Source organism: Cricetulus griseus, chromosome 5, assembly GCF_003668045.3.
Source record: "Cricetulus griseus strain 17A/GY chromosome 5, alternate assembly CriGri-PICRH-1.0, whole genome shotgun sequence".
In the NCBI taxonomy this organism is placed as follows: domain Eukaryota; kingdom Metazoa; phylum Chordata; class Mammalia; order Rodentia; family Cricetidae; genus Cricetulus; species Cricetulus griseus.
The window spans coordinates 30,403,376-30,420,812 of NC_048598.1; the positions used below are offsets into that span (position 1 = coordinate 30,403,376).

General features: G+C 40.3%; 1 long non-coding RNA gene across 9 annotated transcripts in view; it reads left to right on the plus strand.

Annotated features, from left to right (window-relative positions):
• Nucleotides 1-17,437, plus strand: part of LOC103159771 — a 257,263-nt gene that overhangs the window by 10,843 nt on the left and 228,983 nt on the right. For 6 of the 9 annotated variants that reach the window (XR_003485663.2, XR_003485660.2, XR_004770089.1 and 3 more), the window contains exons 2-3: nt 15,523-15,614; nt 15,971-16,248. This is a non-coding gene — a long non-coding RNA (uncharacterized LOC103159771). Of the gene's footprint in view, nt 1-2,403; nt 2,510-15,522; nt 15,615-15,970; nt 16,249-17,437 lie in introns of all 9 variants that reach the window. The other 3 variants (XR_003485659.2, XR_004770087.1, XR_003485662.2) reach the window with 3 other exon arrangements.

A 17,437-nucleotide genomic window follows, 5' to 3' on the forward strand; every position in this document is an offset into this window, starting at 1 on the left:
GAGTGAAGGATGGCCTCAGGACAAAGAGAAATTAAACTTGGCTGAGGTTCAGCAAAAGAGACAAGGCAGGTTGTATTTATATAGCTATGCATTTATACATATTAAAAACAATAGTAATCATAGAAAAAGAGTCATGAATTTGAGAGGGATTATGGGGGTTCATGGGAGGGACTAGAAGAGGAGGACATGGGAGATGTATGCGGGGGAAAGGGACATGATGTAATTATATCTTAACTAAATATACACATGTCTATAGTCTCAGATGACTAGTTACTGAGCTGGATAGAAAGATTTACTTTGGCATAATACTTTTAAAATTAACCCACTCTACTTTTTTTAAGTCTTAGGTTTATAGAAAAATTGAGAAAGTGTATGTATGTTATTCTTTCTCTACCACTCACCATACACAGTCCCTCTTGTTATCAATGATGTCTTGCTTTGTTGTGAGATATTTACTATAACTAGTGAACTAATATGTGTGACAAAACACTGCAGTTTTGTTATAGATTCTTATGGCTTTTGAGAAATGCACAATGTCATATACTTAATGCTATAGTATCATGCAGAGTGATTGTACCATACTGAAATTCCCCTGAGCTGGCCCACCTAGTCATCCCTTTGTCTTTCCTGAACTTCTGGTACCCACTGTCTTGTCACTAACTGTAGTTTTGCCTTCTCTAGAATATCATATAACTAGAATCAGACCATTTTAGTCTTTTCAAATAGACTTTTCCCACTGAGCAATGTGCATGTAACCTTCCTTTTCTCATGAAAAAGCCATGAGACTTAATAGTTCATCGCTTTTCATTACTAACAAGCTTTCTACTTCATAAACATACTGTAGTTTCTTTTTCTAGTCACACATGGCAAGACACCTTGATTCCTTCCCATTTTGAATGAGATTTATAAACAGGCATGTACAATTCTTTTTGTGTGGACATAAGATTTCAGTTTATTTGGGTAACCAATTGCTGGATTGTGGTATATGAGTATCTGGGACTTATTGAGATATTCTAAGCTGTCTTCTAAAGTATCTATGTCCTTTTTCATTTCATAAGCTAAGAATAAAACTTGTTGTTGCCTCACATGTTCATCAGCTTTTGATGTTATCTACTTAATGGACTTTCCCTATGTAATTAGTGTGCAGCACTAGCTCATTGCAACTTCAGTTCTCGAACAACATGATAATCAACATCTTTTCATGTATTTGTCATCTGTACTTGGGTAAAGCATCTGTTCAGATAGTTCACCTATTTAACATTTTGGATTGTTTTTTATTGTTGAAGTTTGTGGGGGCAGAAATGTATTTTGAATGTGATTCGTTCATCATATTCTTGCTTTTGCATATATTTTCTTCCTGTCTATGGCTTATCTTTCCATTCTTCTAATGGATCATCCTTTAAAAATGAGATGTGTTGTGTGTGTGTTTTCTTCCTTCCTGGGAATATTCCTTTCCTATATTAATGTTACTATAGTAATGTTCCAATACTATACTATATAGCATAAGAAGAAAACAAGGAAACTTGAAATTACATTTTCAGTCTTGTTAGCATTCATTGTTAGTCCCAGCACTGAAGAGGCAGAGGCAGACAAATCTCTGCATTTGAGGCTAGCCTGCTCTATATAGTAATTTCCAGATCAGCCAGAGCTATACAGTGAGACTCTGTATCAAAAACACACAAAAAGTTCTTGTAAGTATGAGAACTCAAGGTGAATTATTTCTCAGACTGGGGAAAATATCTGTACTTAAAAACATTGTTGACTAACATGTATGCTATGGGGGTGTCCAGTGTCTTCTGAGAAGCCTGCATCCAGGCTAATGCTGCATCTCTCCTAATCTTTCAGCCTGAGAATTTTTCTGTCTTGACTCTCGCTCCTTTCTTTAAATGTCCTTCTATCAAGAGGCATTTCTTTCTTTCTGTTCATATCACTATCTGAACCCTTCTTTATATGTATTTATGAATGTGAAGCCTCCTTGTTAAGTAGACTGGACCTCGGTTCTCAGTTCTATAGTTTATGGACAACTGTACTTCAGGAAATGGTTAGTTTCCTGCCCTTGGGATATATAAAGCATTCGGCATGTTGTCTGGCACTGGTGAGTAGCAAATGCTATTTTCTTCTTTTTCCTTCTGCCTGCTCCACATTTATAGCCAATGGCTTTTGCTGTTCTTCTTGGATTTCCAGTTTTCCTTTTTTGAGGCTAAAAATGCCCCTACTTGGGAGAGATAACCTTCTTCCTCACCACCCATGGCTTCCTCTCTCTTAAGTGTGCTCAGTTCCATGTGTCTTTTCTGGTCTCATGGTGAGCCTTCTCTACAGACCAACTGAGATTACATTGGACCAGAAGCTTCCCTTTCTCTTCTAATCTTGGCTAATATTGATACTTTTGTTGAACTATTACAGGAACACTGAAATCGGGAATGTATGATAGTAGGAAGCACTCTATAAAAAACTACAATGGCCCCATCATTGTGACATCCTCAAGAGACTCAAAAGAAGTTACCATCAGGTATCTTCCCTTAAGATTGTCTACTTGGGGATACGTGTCTATACTTAACACAAACTTAACTTCAACACTATACATAATATGTGGGGCTGGCACAGTTAGAATGTGAGTGGCTGGTCTATAGGATTCACTGGAATTGGTACCCATATGGTCACTGCCCAGACTTGGACCCAAAACTATGACAAAGAGGGACATAGTCCATCTAAAAGAATTCAGGGTAACAGCATGGGGGTCAATGGTAAGATAATGAAGGCAAGATGACTCAGTTTGGGAATGTGTTTGGGTATGGAAGGCTGAAAACTGCTGGATGTTTATTAATGGGGAGAGCCTGACCCTGAGGCTCTTGGATCAGGAAACCTCATCTTTCTGCTCCTTCTTTATCAGCTTACTACCAGTTTTGTGACCATGGACACCGGGAAGTTCAGGAAGAACTGTGTTTGGTGTGGTATTTAATTTGTATTTCAACTCTTGGAAGATATTCAGCCTTCCTTCAAAGAGGATATAAGCAAGCTTACAAGGCTCAGAGCAAAAAGGAAATGAATAGAAACAGCATGAAAATGAAAACTAAGGGTGGGCTCCTGAAGGAGATCTAGGAGTGGAGGCAGAACATAAAATTCATGCTACAGACTTCATTGAAGTTAGAATTGAGTCTATTTAGGTACGAATAAGAAAAGCAAACACAGTTGGTTTTTACTATTACTATTATAACATGTCTAGAATTTGTCAGAAAACGAACTGATGTTGTAGAAGGACAACCATTTTTAATGAAGACAATGGGAAGTAACCGTGGGCACATGGGATTAATCCAGAGGTAGAACTTTACTTCTACTAAAGGGACTGGTATGGATTTTAGCATTAAAGTTGTTATTTTCATCTCAATGGAGAATAACTTTGATCACAGCTTCAGACAGTATGCTTCCAAGGTCTTCTGAGGAGTCTGGCCAAAAAAGAAGCCAGACTCATAAAGAGTGCTAAGCAAGTGCTGAAGTCCTGGAGGGGAGAGTTGAATGTTCACCACATTAGTGCATGTAGAGCAATGTGAGCAGGAGCGGGGGTCATACAGGAAGGTCAGTGAAAGGTTCAGGCATTATGCTGGCCTGCCCCTGTTACCTGGTGAAACAGGCAGTACCCTGGTCAGCCCAAGGTTCCATGGGAACTAAGTCTGCACACAGGTGCAGAGGACCCCTTTAAAAGATAAGTCCCTGCCCCTTTACGCTCTCTGTCTCTCTGTTTCTCTGTTTCTCTGTTCCCGCTCTCTCTGTTTCCCCCTCTGTCTCTCTATGGCGACCGGCCATGGCGGTCAGCCATTTGCCCTGTTCCTCTTCTTAGTCTCCCCATTCTGCCGGGCCTTATAATAAACTTGCAGTCTTATGTCTGTCTCAGCAATTTCTCTTTTCTTCTTTTTAAACAAAACAATAACAGTCAGGGCCTGGTCTGTGGTGTCCAGGGAAGGCGTTTGGCTTAACTAAAGCCTCCAAAGAATTTCAAGCAGGGAAGTATTGTGTTATGATTCTTAAAATCACCCTGCTGTAAGGGGAATGAGTGAGTAGTAAGAGCGAGAGCATGGGAGCATATCATCAGGCAGTGTTGTTCTTCTAGAATATTTCAGTGTGATCATTCTCTATGACTATTTGTCTCTCTGTCTCTCCCCCTCTGTCTCTCTGCCTCTCTCCCTCTCTGTCTCTCTGTCTCTCTCCCTCTCTCCCATTCCCTGCTCCAACTCTCTCTGTTAAGTATATAGTTTAAAAAGAACATTAAACAAAAATCTACTACAGTCATTTCTATTTCCTCCTCCCTTGGTATGTTATAAACCCATGTTAAGCAAACAAGTTTTGCTTAGAAAAAAAAAATCACTTGGATGAGTGTTTTTGGTCTGAAAGTAGAAAACATGGAGAGAAGCGAATGACTCTGGGTACTAAGTGATAACCCTGCAGGTACCTGGAGAGCCTAAAGGAGACCATTGGAAAGTGAAAGGTGTGAGACACCAGTGCAGGGGTGCTCAGGAGGAAGCAGAGACATGGAGCACATGGACTGTTCTTTTGGTGAAGACTGTCAGTGAATTTGAGGATAGCAGTGACTGTCTCTCGGCTTTTCTAAAATCCTTCTTTAACTTTCCTTAAAAAAAAGATGTATTTTAATTTTTTAAATTTAAGTGTGTATGTGTGAGTGCACGAGTGTGTGTGTGTGTGTGTGTGTGTGTGTGTGTGTGTGTGTGTGTGTGTGTGTGTGCGCGCGCGCACTCGCGCTTGCACACGCTCATGTGTGGTGTGTATATAGTTACCCATGAAGGACAGAAGAGGAGTGTCAGATCCCTTGGAGCTGGTTTTACAGGAAGTTGTGAGATGCATACATAGCTGCTGGAAACTGAACTTGGGTCTTCTGGAAGTGTAGCAAGCACTCCTCCCTCAACTATCTCTGTACCTCTCAAAGTTTCCCTGAAATTCTGGTACTTGCAACAGCTTAAAGTTAGAAGTGTTTTAAGGAACATAAGAAAGGTTGGCATTCAATTAGGAAAAGGCAGTGTTGCAAGGGGAACCCAGGTCCCAAATCTAACAGTCATGGAGTCTCAGAGCATGAGATTACCAATGGAGGGGAGGGAAGCATCACTGTCTTGACCTGTGCAGAAGAAATGAACTCCATTTGGAATTGTGGTTTGAGTCTTTGTATCTTTTTATTTGAGCAGTTTAAAATATTTACTTCACAAGTATGGAGTGTTTAGGGTATCCAGCTAGCAAAGTGGTGTGTGTGTGTGTGTGTGTGTGTGTGTGTGTGTGAGAGAGAGAGAGAGAGAGAGAGAGAGAGAGAGAGAGAGAGAGAGAGAGAGAGTGACAGAGACACAGAAAGACAGAGAGAATACAATTATATACATATGTGTATATGTTTGCATATATATGTATATATATATGTGTATATATATATGTGTGTGTGTTCAATCACTTGAAAGCCTTCTTATGCATTTCTAGTATGGATAATTACATGTAGATAATTATATCTACAGCTTCACACATTTCTTAAACTTACTAACTTTCTTTAGTAGGTTTCTAAGTATAGAATAACACTCTTAGGAGAAGGCCGTCGTGGGCTGTAAGTCATGGTTGTTTCAGCATTTTAAGGGTGGTGGTACCCTGGTGAGTTATGGTGTTGGATGCGGAGGCATTGACTCCCTGGAATTTCAGTTTCAATTTAATCAAAAAAAAAAAAACAAAAAAACAAAGATTGGTAAAATTGTTGAATAGCATTTAAAGTCAGATTTTTCTTTTTTTCAATTATTGCAATTTCTGCATTTTCTTATTTAAAAGGTCACTGGAAACTAAGAGTTTAGAAAAAGTAGTGTTGAAACTGGAAAAAAAGAGCTTTAATCAATTTCTATTCAAACCAAGATTCCTTCTTGCATTTGTTTCCCCTTTGAGGAGGTTGTATGGTAGAGAGAAGTTGTGGGGAACAAGGAGGTTATTGTTTTTGTGAAACTCTTTGGTTTTAACTATGACCTTTATCTTACATAGAAGATAGGACAGTCTGTATTAAGTGGAAGAAACTTGTGGTGAAGGACTAGAAGAATTGTAGCTTGGGGAAGCTCAGCTGTGAAGGAAATGAGACCCTACAATGGCTAGCAAAATCCAGAAGCCTAAATGTAAAGACTCTTTAGTAGGACAGGAGAGTGACTCAGTTGGATTACAAAGACCATCATTCCTGGGGTATTTCACAAGTTTGAGAAATCCAGTTTGTCCTGTCAGCCTTCATCAGTGCCACCTTTCCCCCCTCTACAACTCCTCCCATGCCCTGTGCCACCCATTCAGGACTCGGTGGCATCTTTAGATACTTGCATTAAAAAAAGAAAAAAAGTAGGATTGATTCCTCAAGTCTGTACATAGCTGCAGCCTCCTAAATATGTCCTTTTTACATGCTCTCCAGTATTGGAAAAAGCCTAGGAAGACATATGAAAGGTTTTAAGGTCACAATTCCCCCTGTGTTATTTATCAAGATTAAAATTTGCATAAATAATTTAAAAACTGTGGTTCTCTTCTAGGTTCTGACCTTAGGAAATTTCTGAATCACTTAGAAATGCTTATGTATAGTAAAGAATCTTTTGGCATGGGGAGAACTAAATTGCTTTGAAACTTTACTGTAAAATTACCCTAATCTATCATTGTTCCTTCCAACATTATATTCCATTACAGTTTGTTATTCTAGGTACTTTATTTGCATGCTGAATAATGCAGTTATTTCAGCTCTTTTGTTTTTCCTGGAAGTTTTTGATGTGCAGTCAGATCTGTTGCTGTCTAAGGAGCTCTGCAGAAAGTATAAATTGCCGGAGAAGAGCAATTTATTCTTGAAAGTAAGGCTTCTGGCATCTTGTCAGAAGGGAAAATCAAATAACCCAGTGAAACATGTTTTCCCTTTCCTTCAAGCTCAGATTGTCCCTGCCTCACTGAATCCACAGAAGCCTGCGTTAGGTGCTGCCCCTGATCCCAACTGGGGAGTTCCTTGGTTCTTTCCAACTATTATGGTTTACTAAGAACAGTCAGTACTCTGCAGTAACCTAGAGCATTCCAACCCCATGATGCTCAGCAGTTTGCCTGCCTGACAATACAGAGCCACTCGATGACTATAGCAATGGCTTCTTCATTTCTCCATTCCCAGGGCTGGCACAAAGTGCAGAAAGACTAGGCACGATGCCTAGGGGTTCAGTTTACATACTACTTTAGAAAATCTGCTATACTTGGGTAGACCAGGGCTGCTGTTTCATTGGGGTCTCTGGAGTTAATTGAAGACAGACATCTGAGGATTAGTATTCCTGAACAGAGTTCAGACAAAGGAATACAATTGGAAGAAAGAAGGGAGAGTGGTTATCATTGGGGAATGGCAAGGAGCATCACTGAGGTAGAGTATTGTGGTGACTAAGATGCCTGCCCATAATCATCGGGAGGGTCACTTTTGGATTGATCCGATTGCAGTATTAGTCTAATGAGTCATAGCTTAGTTTGGGGGAATATATACCTTATCCCATAAGATTCCCTATGTCTTAAGAAGTTGGGAGGATCAAAGAAGATACAGGAAAGGGTTTAAGATCAAGTTTGCCTTTTATTTTCCCCTGGCTTAAATTGCATATAAATAATATAAATGGAATTGAATTGTCTTCTTGGTTTTAAAGTCAACTATGAGAATTTCCCAGTGAACGTACGGTTTTCTTATAAAACAAGATCACAAAACACTGTGAATTAAAATACTAATTCTTTTTAAGGAACAAACCTGGAACAAAAAAATCTGTACCATCGGGCATAGAAGAGCCCAAGTCATTATAGCTAGGGGCCTTGTAGCTGCCCTGCGAGCTACTTGTGTGGTGAGAGCAGGGCCCTACAGCTAGATGGTCAGCACAGTTCAGGGACTGGGCAGATCAAAGCCACCATAGTTACTATTAATCTTAGGCCAACGAGCCTGAGTTATAGCTAGATCACTGTTATAATGACAGAGCCCTTGGGTCACTTGATTTGATTGACAGATAAGGTAGCAGTTGGATTTCTTCACAAGTCCTTGATGCTTCCTTTTTAGTGAGAGAAAATAATCTCAGAGTTCCCAAGGGAAAATCATGCTTTGGGGCAGAGAAGCCATCTTTTCTCATGAAGGAGGTGTGTTTGAGCCAGCCTGTTCTCTGTATAAAAGGCCTTCTCAGATTAGATCAGATATCACTTGGGGTTTGTGTAGGGGCAACCCACAGGTGAGAAGCACCTTGTTTGGTTTTGTGTTTGAGTGGGCTGAGCAAGTGGGGATGGCTGTGAGGAGCCCAACGGGCTTTAAAACATCAGTTTCAGTCCCGTGTGATTGCTTGGCTGGCTGCCTGCCTTCTGTTCTGTCTCTAACGAAGTTCCACATTCGACTCTGAAAGTGTTCTCACATAGATCCTGTTTATGTAAGAACTTTGATCAGACACCCACAGTCACATAAGAACTTTAATGACATTCTGAAAGGACATCATCTGCCCCCTCCTCCTGTTTCTTAATATTTAGAACAGAAATCTTGCTTTGTCCTCTAGACCCTGAAGTTCTAAAATGGATTTAGCCCACACTGAACTATTATTCATGGTTCAGTGTGCCCTGCTGTGGCCAGTTAAACTGCCTTGTTTTGCTACAGGATTGGGTTTTAGTGATTGAAAATAAAATTTAATTAAAAAATAAAATTAATAAAATTATACTACTGGCTTTTTTTTTGGCATCAGACTTCTGCATTCTCTCCTTTGTCTTAGTCTTTCCCACATTCCTGCTTATACAGCCAGAATGAAATACTCAACCCATTTGTTATTCAAAAATGAGGCATGGTTCATTTCTTAATTCTTTTGCTAGAGCAGCTGCTTGTTTTCTTTTGAAGCTTTCCACTTAAATTCCCCAAGAATTCCAGAGTTTACATGGTACAGAGAAGGACACAGCCCTTCTCTGGTACTAAATATAGCAACCACTGGAGTTTGCTTTCTTACACCACTGCTCACATGTGCTCTTGGACATAAGGCCTGATTATCTCCCAGCAGTATTTGCCCTTCCAGCAGCAGTGCCCTGGGTGGTCATGAGCCCCTGTTTTCTGGAGTGATTCTCTGCCTGAACTTGGTCCTGCTATCTCTAACAGAAAGCTGTTTGGGCTCCCCCACGCAAACATAACCTGTGGGCAATAGCTTACAGAGGCTGAGATCTGGTTGCATTCTCATAACTCTTATCTACCTAAAGATTGGAGTTCATACTCCTGTTTATACTGGTGACCATTACCACCTAGGTGAAAACACTGTTTCAAGCCTTGTCTTTTATATATTCTTCATATAAAAACATTGCGGTGAAAGATAAAATATGATTGCTTGTGAAACCATTTTCCTTTCCTTCTGGTTATAGGAAGATTTTTATTCTCCAGCCTTCCTTGCATCTGGGAGTGACAGTGAAGAAATACATACCGAGAGCATGAGGCCACATGACTTACCTCATGGCCTTGCCACAGAACCTTTCTCAGAGATCTTTCATGTATTGTTCATGAGGCTGGAAGTACAGGGTTAAAACATAGTAGTATCACAAGTGAATGGCATCCTGAGCCCTGAGCCATGGTGAAGATGTGAGCTGTCTAAGAAAGATCAACCTACTCTGATGAGAAATGAGTTTTTATTTTTGCAATTTTCTGAGATTTGGGGATCTACTGATACACTTATTATGCAAGGCAATTTTCCATCCTACATAATGCCATGTAAGTTTCTTCTGTATTTCCAAATAGAGTCTTTTATATTTATCCAACTTCATTTTAAAAAGTTTGCTTCAAATAGACTTGCTTATTTAATCCTCTTTATTAAAGATGTTGGCCTTTGTAAAAACAGCTGTATCAATCTCGTTAGCTAAACCAAGTTTGGGTAACAAATAAGACCCAAACTAAGAATAACTTGAACTCTAGTGATAGTTTTTATTTAAGTTACATGTCCATTATGGGTCGGGTGAGGTTCATCTCCTCACTGAGGGACCTAGAGTGACAATGTAGCTTCTACTTGGGGCATTGATAAGGGAAACTGAGCCCTGTGACTGCGTGCTGTCTCTTAAGACTTCTGCTTATAAGTGACAAATGTCAATTCTGTTTCCATGTAGTGGTCTAAAGCAAGCCACTGGCTAAAGCTGATGTTGTATAGCATGATTTATACTCCTCTGAATGGAGGAGTATCACAAGAGGAGAACTGATATGTTTTAAAGAATAGTCATGTCATCTATCACAACCCCCTGGAGACACCACAGTAACTCTGGCTATTTCTTAAAGATGGAGACAGAACTTTATACCCTAATGCTCGGCACCTCTCATAGTACAAAGTGGTAGACCAGATGGCTTCTGATGGTTTGTTGCTACCCTTGATATGATTACTGATAAACAAAATAGGTTCAGTCAGTTGAACTTGATAAAATTCTTAGGACCTGTACCATATGTAGAAGTGCCTTTTAAATAGCCGGCTTCACTTAATTCAGAGAAATGTCCATCTTGAGATGCTCTAACCCTTTCCCAAATCCAAGACCCCCAGTCTATTGTATAGCACCAGTCTTACTGAAAAAATGAAGTGAAGATATTTGCATGTTGCTTATTAGTAACAAGCATGAAAGTGTGATGGTTTCTGAAATTGATAATAGAAAAATTTATGTGGATTTTGATGGGAAATCTCTTTTCTCCCTCATTCATATGAAAGGGAAGCCCCATCTCTCCTTCCATCCTTTTTGGGAAGCACCCAAGGGACATTTTCTTGTTTCATCCCACTTCACACGTATTTCTTGCTAAAGGAAGAATAGTTAATCTATGCTTAAGATTCTGTTATTCTGTGGGCTGGGTCCTCTTCCTAGAAGGTAGGGTAGGCATTAAAAGCAGAAATGAAGTGGGGTTGGAGTTCAATGGGAGGGTCCTTGCCTAATATGTAAGAGAGCATTGGTTTGCTCTGTGATACTGAAAAGAAACAAGGGCAGCCCTCGGGGGTTTTCTCCTGTGGTGACTGTGAGATGGATAAACAGTGTACACTCTCCTCTTTTTTTGTACAATCATTACTGCTTGTTAAAGAGACAAATTTATGGAGTCCCAGTTTTCATTAGCCTCTCTTCCCTCTTTTGGTTAATCTATGGGACAGTAAGACAGACAGGACTTCTGGTCATCTTGGTAGACCTAATGCCCCAGCTCTTGACTTAGGAAAACCCATTTTGGCTTCTGGTCCAAGCTGAGTGTTTTAGGAAGTATCTCAGTAATTCTAAAGTGTTGCTGAGCCTTCATTGATGCACACTTAATGTGCATGTGGGTTACTCTGGAATTACACAGTGTTTTCAACCTTGAAAAGAATTGGTGACAGTGATTAGGCCCATCCTTGGCGGGATTATGTGAAATCGTATAGTTTTGCAATACTAGGATTTTGTTTTTAAAGGCATGGTACTCAGTTTAGAATCCATACAGGAAAAATGATTCAGCTTTTCTATTAGCTAGACTATAATATTCATAGCATTAAAGCCATCCCCTGCATGATAATGATGGAGAAAACTTCAAATAGAAAAATGGGCAAAAGCTATGTGCTGCTAATTCCTTAAAGAAGTAGGTGAGAAAAATTAATTTTCCTCTTTCCATGCTGTCTAGAGGATATAATCTTGTTTTATGGCTTTCTATCTACAGAAGAGGACTCTCAAATTTCTGGCCTCTGATTCTAATGTTTCCTTGGGGCATTGGATTCACATATTCATCCCCATCTACATCTCTCCCATAATGGCAAATATTTTCTAAAAAGGCAATTCCATGTTTGGGAAAGAACGATGCTCCAACATTCTTTAGACCTGCTTCTCTCCCCTGGCACTCACCCAGGGACTTACAACAGGAACTGAAGGATATCCATGACTCTTCCGTCCCTAGCCCTCACATACCACAAATTCTATTGAGTCTATCACCCATATCTCTTAAGTCTGCCCTCTTTTCTCTTTTTGACAGCCTGTCTAGATTTCTTCACTTCTCCATTTGTCCTCCCTTGACCCAATCCATTCTTGTTATATTTATTCAGAGAAAACCATTGGAACCATTTAATTGCCTGATTGTGGTTTCAATGGTTTTCTGCTTCATCTGTGTCATTGATTCCCAAGCAGAGGCTGCTCTGTATCCAGGTGACATTTGACAGCAACAAATGTTGTTACAGGGAGGTAGCACAGAAGGGCAAGGCCTGATATCGGGGTCTCCTAGGTAGAGTCCATGGAGCCTACTAACACCCTGTAATGCACCGGACAGCCCTTCACATCAAAGAATTATTTGGTAAAATAATTTTAATAGTGCTAAGGTTAGATGCGACAGAAAGTCCAAACTCTGTATTCAGCTAAGAAGCCTTTTGGAATCTGGCCTAATCCACTTCTCGGTTCATATTCTGTCCCCTTTCCCTCCCAGCATGCTTCCTACACAAAGTCCTTTTCTTCCCTAGAACACCGGTGGCTGTTCCCTTTCCTGGATATCACTTTCCCTGTCTCCTCTTTTTTTTTTTTTTTTTTAAATCACTTTGACCTTCTGTAATTTTCTTTTCTTTAAAGCAAAAAAAAAAATTAAACTTGATCAACTTGCCTTAGAACTCATCTGGTTTCTCTTCTCCCCCATGAAGACAAAAAAGAAAAAAGAAAAAAAGAAAAAAACTCACCCAACAGGACAGAAAACAGCAGACCATGAAAGGGGCGAAAAGAAGTAGCACTTGAGTTCCTGAAAGATCATAAATAATTTGTTTTCCAGGGGTGGCCCAATAAAGTACCATAGACAGAATAAATAACAGAAATTAATTTTCTCAAACTTTGAGAGCTAAAAGTCTGATAGTAGTGTGCTGGCAGGGTTGGTTTGTCTCTGATGTCTCCCCTTGGGGTGCAGACAGCTAACCTTCACTGTGTCTTCATATTGTCTTCCCTCTGTAGTCAAGTCCACATTTTCTTTTCTTATAAAGACACAAATAATACTAGATTAGAGTCCACCCTAAGGACTTTATCTCATCTTTGTAAAAACCCTATCTCCAAACACAGTTATGTTATGATGTGCTAAGAGTTGGAATCTCAATGTACAAGTAAGAATACAATTCATTCCTCAGCATACATTATGTGCTCACTACAAAATGTAAGTTTCATGGGCTTGAGGCTTTGCCTATTTTGTTCACTGCTGTATCCAAAGCATTTAGATTAATGTCTGGCATATAGTTAATAATACATACTTGCTCAATAAATTTGTCAAAGTGGTTAGTAACAATGTCTATAGGATTTGGTGACTGATGATGATACAAAAGAGTGTTACTAAGGATTTGTTGGTTCCTTTGGGTCAAAGAAGCCCCTAAAGTGGAATCTTGTCCCTTTTGGAGCCACGAAGCTGATGAAATGGAAATGAACAAAGAGCTTCAACAGCATATTCTCACTCCAAGACCAGAGATGAAGAAGTGGGAGTGTCATTGGCAAATCAGCTTATCAGTTCCAAGAAGTTGAAGACTCTCAGGAATAGCGTGAGAATAGCAAGGGAGAGAGCAGTGCTAATGAGGGAGAACTTGGCAGACCTTTTCTTGGAGTAAGTTGCAATCTTCCAGGAACTCAAATGCTACCTCTTTTCACCCCTTTCATGGTCTGGTGTTTCCTGTCCTGTGGGGTGGTTATTTTAGCCTTCATGGGGGAGAAGAGAAACCAGATGAGTTCTAAGGCAAACTTACCGTGTTATGGCTCCAGAAAAAAAAATCATTTCTCAAATTATCAATATGTCTACATAAATAACTGTGTAATAATCTGATCCAAAGGTTCTGATAGCCAGGGAGACACAAATTATGAAAGTGGAAATGCTAAACAGTTTCATCTCATTCCAATTACTCATTGGCCATCTATCTGTAGGCTAAATCAAGAGTAGGTGCTTTCAATAAAATGTGTCTTCGAATCCCTGAAAAGTAACCTAATCAGATAATTTATACACACACACACACACACACACACACACACACACACACACACACACACACATTTTGAAATACAGTCTCAGTGTGTAGCACTGGCTGGCTCAGAATTTGCTATGCAGACCACACTGGCCTCAAACTTATGGTAATTCTTCGGCCTCTGCGTCCATATTTTCTTAGACTATCCCCAGTAGTGGAAGACAGCCACAAAACACACTTTACTATTGGTTCTTTTGCTTAGATTTTAAAATCAGGAACTCTTTGACTCTTGGGTAAAAGCAGCCCACTCCCAGTGTGATGGCAAAGTCACACTGCCTTCTAGGAGAAAAGTCTATGGAGGAAATGGTCCATTTGTAGAGCTGCCAAACTGTCTGTGGTTTATAATATTCAGTGATCAAATGGCCAGTAAGCCCTTTACCACACAGACCAAGAGTTTAAAAGGGGATTCTGGGCTACAAACAAAATATTTGATATTGTCTCATCTATTGGGGATGAAGGAGGTTGCCCAGGAAAGGTATGTAGTCTTTTAGTACTTTAGAATGCCACTTAAGGAAATGACAGCAAAGGTGATCAACTGGGAGAAAGTGAAAGGATCCTTTGGATAAAACGAGGAGTAGGCAGAATGAGGAATCACTGAGTGAGAGATACAGAGGAGTGAAAGTCTCTGTAAAGAGTGAGATGCCTGGATTGAATGTAAATTGGGGAATATTCTAAGAGATGCATGCCTAGGAGATGCCTGAGAGTAAGGAGAGGTTCTGTGGTACAGACTGTTGGAGGGTACAAAAGAGGAATTCACAGAGTGACAACAATGATGTAGACTAAGAAAAGAATAAATAATCAAGAGGTTTACAATATCAGGAGGCAAGAAGGGATTCCGAAAATCTGGGGCATGGTAATTGCAGAGGTAAGAAGACAGCTGGCCCCACCTGCCCCTAGAGAGATTGCCTCGTGTGGAGGTTCTTGGTTTCTTCTAGACTCAGACTTAGCCTGCATCCTTGCATTTCAGGGTAATGTCAATTGCTGAGGATGCAGAACTCAAATCTCTGTGTGTCCTCATTGCACTGGCTCTGGAATCAAAGTTATTGATAGTTAATCTTATGCCAGAGCACTTAGTAGAGGCCCCTATTATAAAGAATCTGTACTCCTGGCATTATAAACCAAGCAATTACAAAAATTCATATAATCAGCTAGCCTCAAACCCCTTCAAATGTGTTCTCCTTGAGGATTTCTATAAGCTTGGGTTGGGGGTGGAGGTTGAGAGTGGGGATTACACTGCTTGTTTCCAGGTGCCATGTGGAGTGAATGGAGACAAGAAATTGAAAACAGAGAATGGGTGCTACTGGAGCAACATCTGCTGAGCTGAAGGATAGAGCAGGGAGCCAATGAGCTCTGGAGATGAGGGAAGAACTCACTTCTGAGTCACTAAACCAAGAACCTAAAATGAGAGAATAAGCAGGTCATGCATTTGTAAAGTAAAGAATGGTCTCTGACTTGGACTAGGTCAAAAATGAAGTCTCTTTGTTAGGGATAAAATAGAGGAGAGTCTGCTAACATGGCTTCTAGTTGGTTTGATAATTATAATTTGCTTTCTTTTTTGCAGAGGCTATGCAATTAAAGGAAAAAAAAACTAGAACAAAGAACAGAGGAAAACAACCAAAACACCCCAAGTGATCTCCAACTAATGAGGTGACCGTAAGTACCCTTAGCCTGTGGAGCTCTTGTCTCTCTCTTCTTTTGTGAATATTAAGCATGTAAATCAAATGATCTCTGGCACCTAACCATTCTGCGACTCCAAAGAATCTGTTATTTTCTAATTCAAATCCCAGATAGTCTCTCCTAATACTCAGGATCCAATTTAGAGCCCCAGATCATACTAAACAGGCCATATGTTTGGGTCAGGCTAGCCCTATGTGTTTGTTTTCTGAGCTGAAGTCTCTGCAAATCTTTAGGGGAGAAATAACACATATCTTTCTGGGAATCACAAGTGACCTAATTTCTCTAGAATGAAACGTGACCACATTGTTTATATTTTGTTTGTTTGTTACCAGGCAATCGAGATGAAGACTCCTAGGATGTAGTGTCAGTTGTCCTTTGTACCTTTAGCGCATCCACAGAGGGAAGTGGTGAAAGCTACTTCGGGGAGCAGAGGAGGCTAGCAGGAAGGTAAACAGTAAGACAGAGAAGCAAGACTCCAGCGGCGGAAAGGGAAGAGAGAAGGCCGTGGTACAGAGGAGGATTTTCTGCCTATGAAGAACCGAGACAGCAGTGCTCACCAGCTGAGATGTCCAGGCCCAGCAACAGCACAGCGCTTGACTCCTTCCAAACGGTGAGCTTCACAAATGTGTTTCTATGATCTGGATATTGTGACCTCAGCAGATTTACACCATAAGCATTTCTTGGCAGGAGCTGCCTTAAAGAAAGGTCTAATAGCCCTTCACACTCGATGGTTATGTGCTTTATCTAAGCTGAGAAGACTTAGATAAGGCTTTAAAGGATACATCTTTTTCCCTTTGGAATCAAGAATTGACTAGGACTGTCCAAACTACTTGCTTCTTGTTTCTTCATTAGCACATATTTGATTTCTGTCGCAAGATACTCTTTCCTGGATGACTCACCATCCTGTATGGATAGAGAGCAAAGTGAGATTCAAACTTTAACAGTATTGATGCCATTAAGTCCCTCAGTGGGTGGACATCTTGGTTGTTTCTAATTTCTCTGCAGCGCGAGCGCGCACACACACACACACACACACACACACACACACACACACAGGCACAGGCACAGGCACAGGCACAGGCACAAACACACATGCACACACAGTCACATGCACACACACACACACACACACACACACACACAGGCACAGGCACAAACACACATGCACACACAGTCACACACACACACACACACACACACACACCCCACACATGCAGGTGTGTGGGGTGTGTGTGTGTGTGTGTATACATGAGATAGATGATCGATAGATACTTCATAATATAGAAGGAGCTTACAGATTTGTTATATTTTCTTCTTTTGCCTCCTTCATTTTCTTCTTAAGATGAATCTGGGAAATCAGAAGGATGGAAGTTTGGCCCTAATTGGCCATCTTGAGGGACATGTGCACACGCCTGCTTTCAACATGCTGTGAAAAACATCCTTCATTGTTATTACGTACATGGGCTTCGGTGAAGCCTGATCTTAGAGACCACTCTGTTGAGACTTGCTTAGGCTGTGATTGGATTGTGAGTGAGTTTTGGAGAAAGGACTGAGGAGGGACTATAATCCGTAAGAGGAAAGAGACAAATGCAGCCTTTGGAAGGTAGAAATAATCCAACACAGAGAACATAGCTTAGAGGTTTCAGACTTTACTGCAAGTCAGGGTTATCAATATTTTGTACATCTCACTGAAATTTTGTGACTTTTTTGTCCATTTATTACTACACCTAATAAATCATTAATACCCAGTGTTCTTGTCTGTCATTAACAATGGTCATAAAAAGGTTTGTCATCTGTAA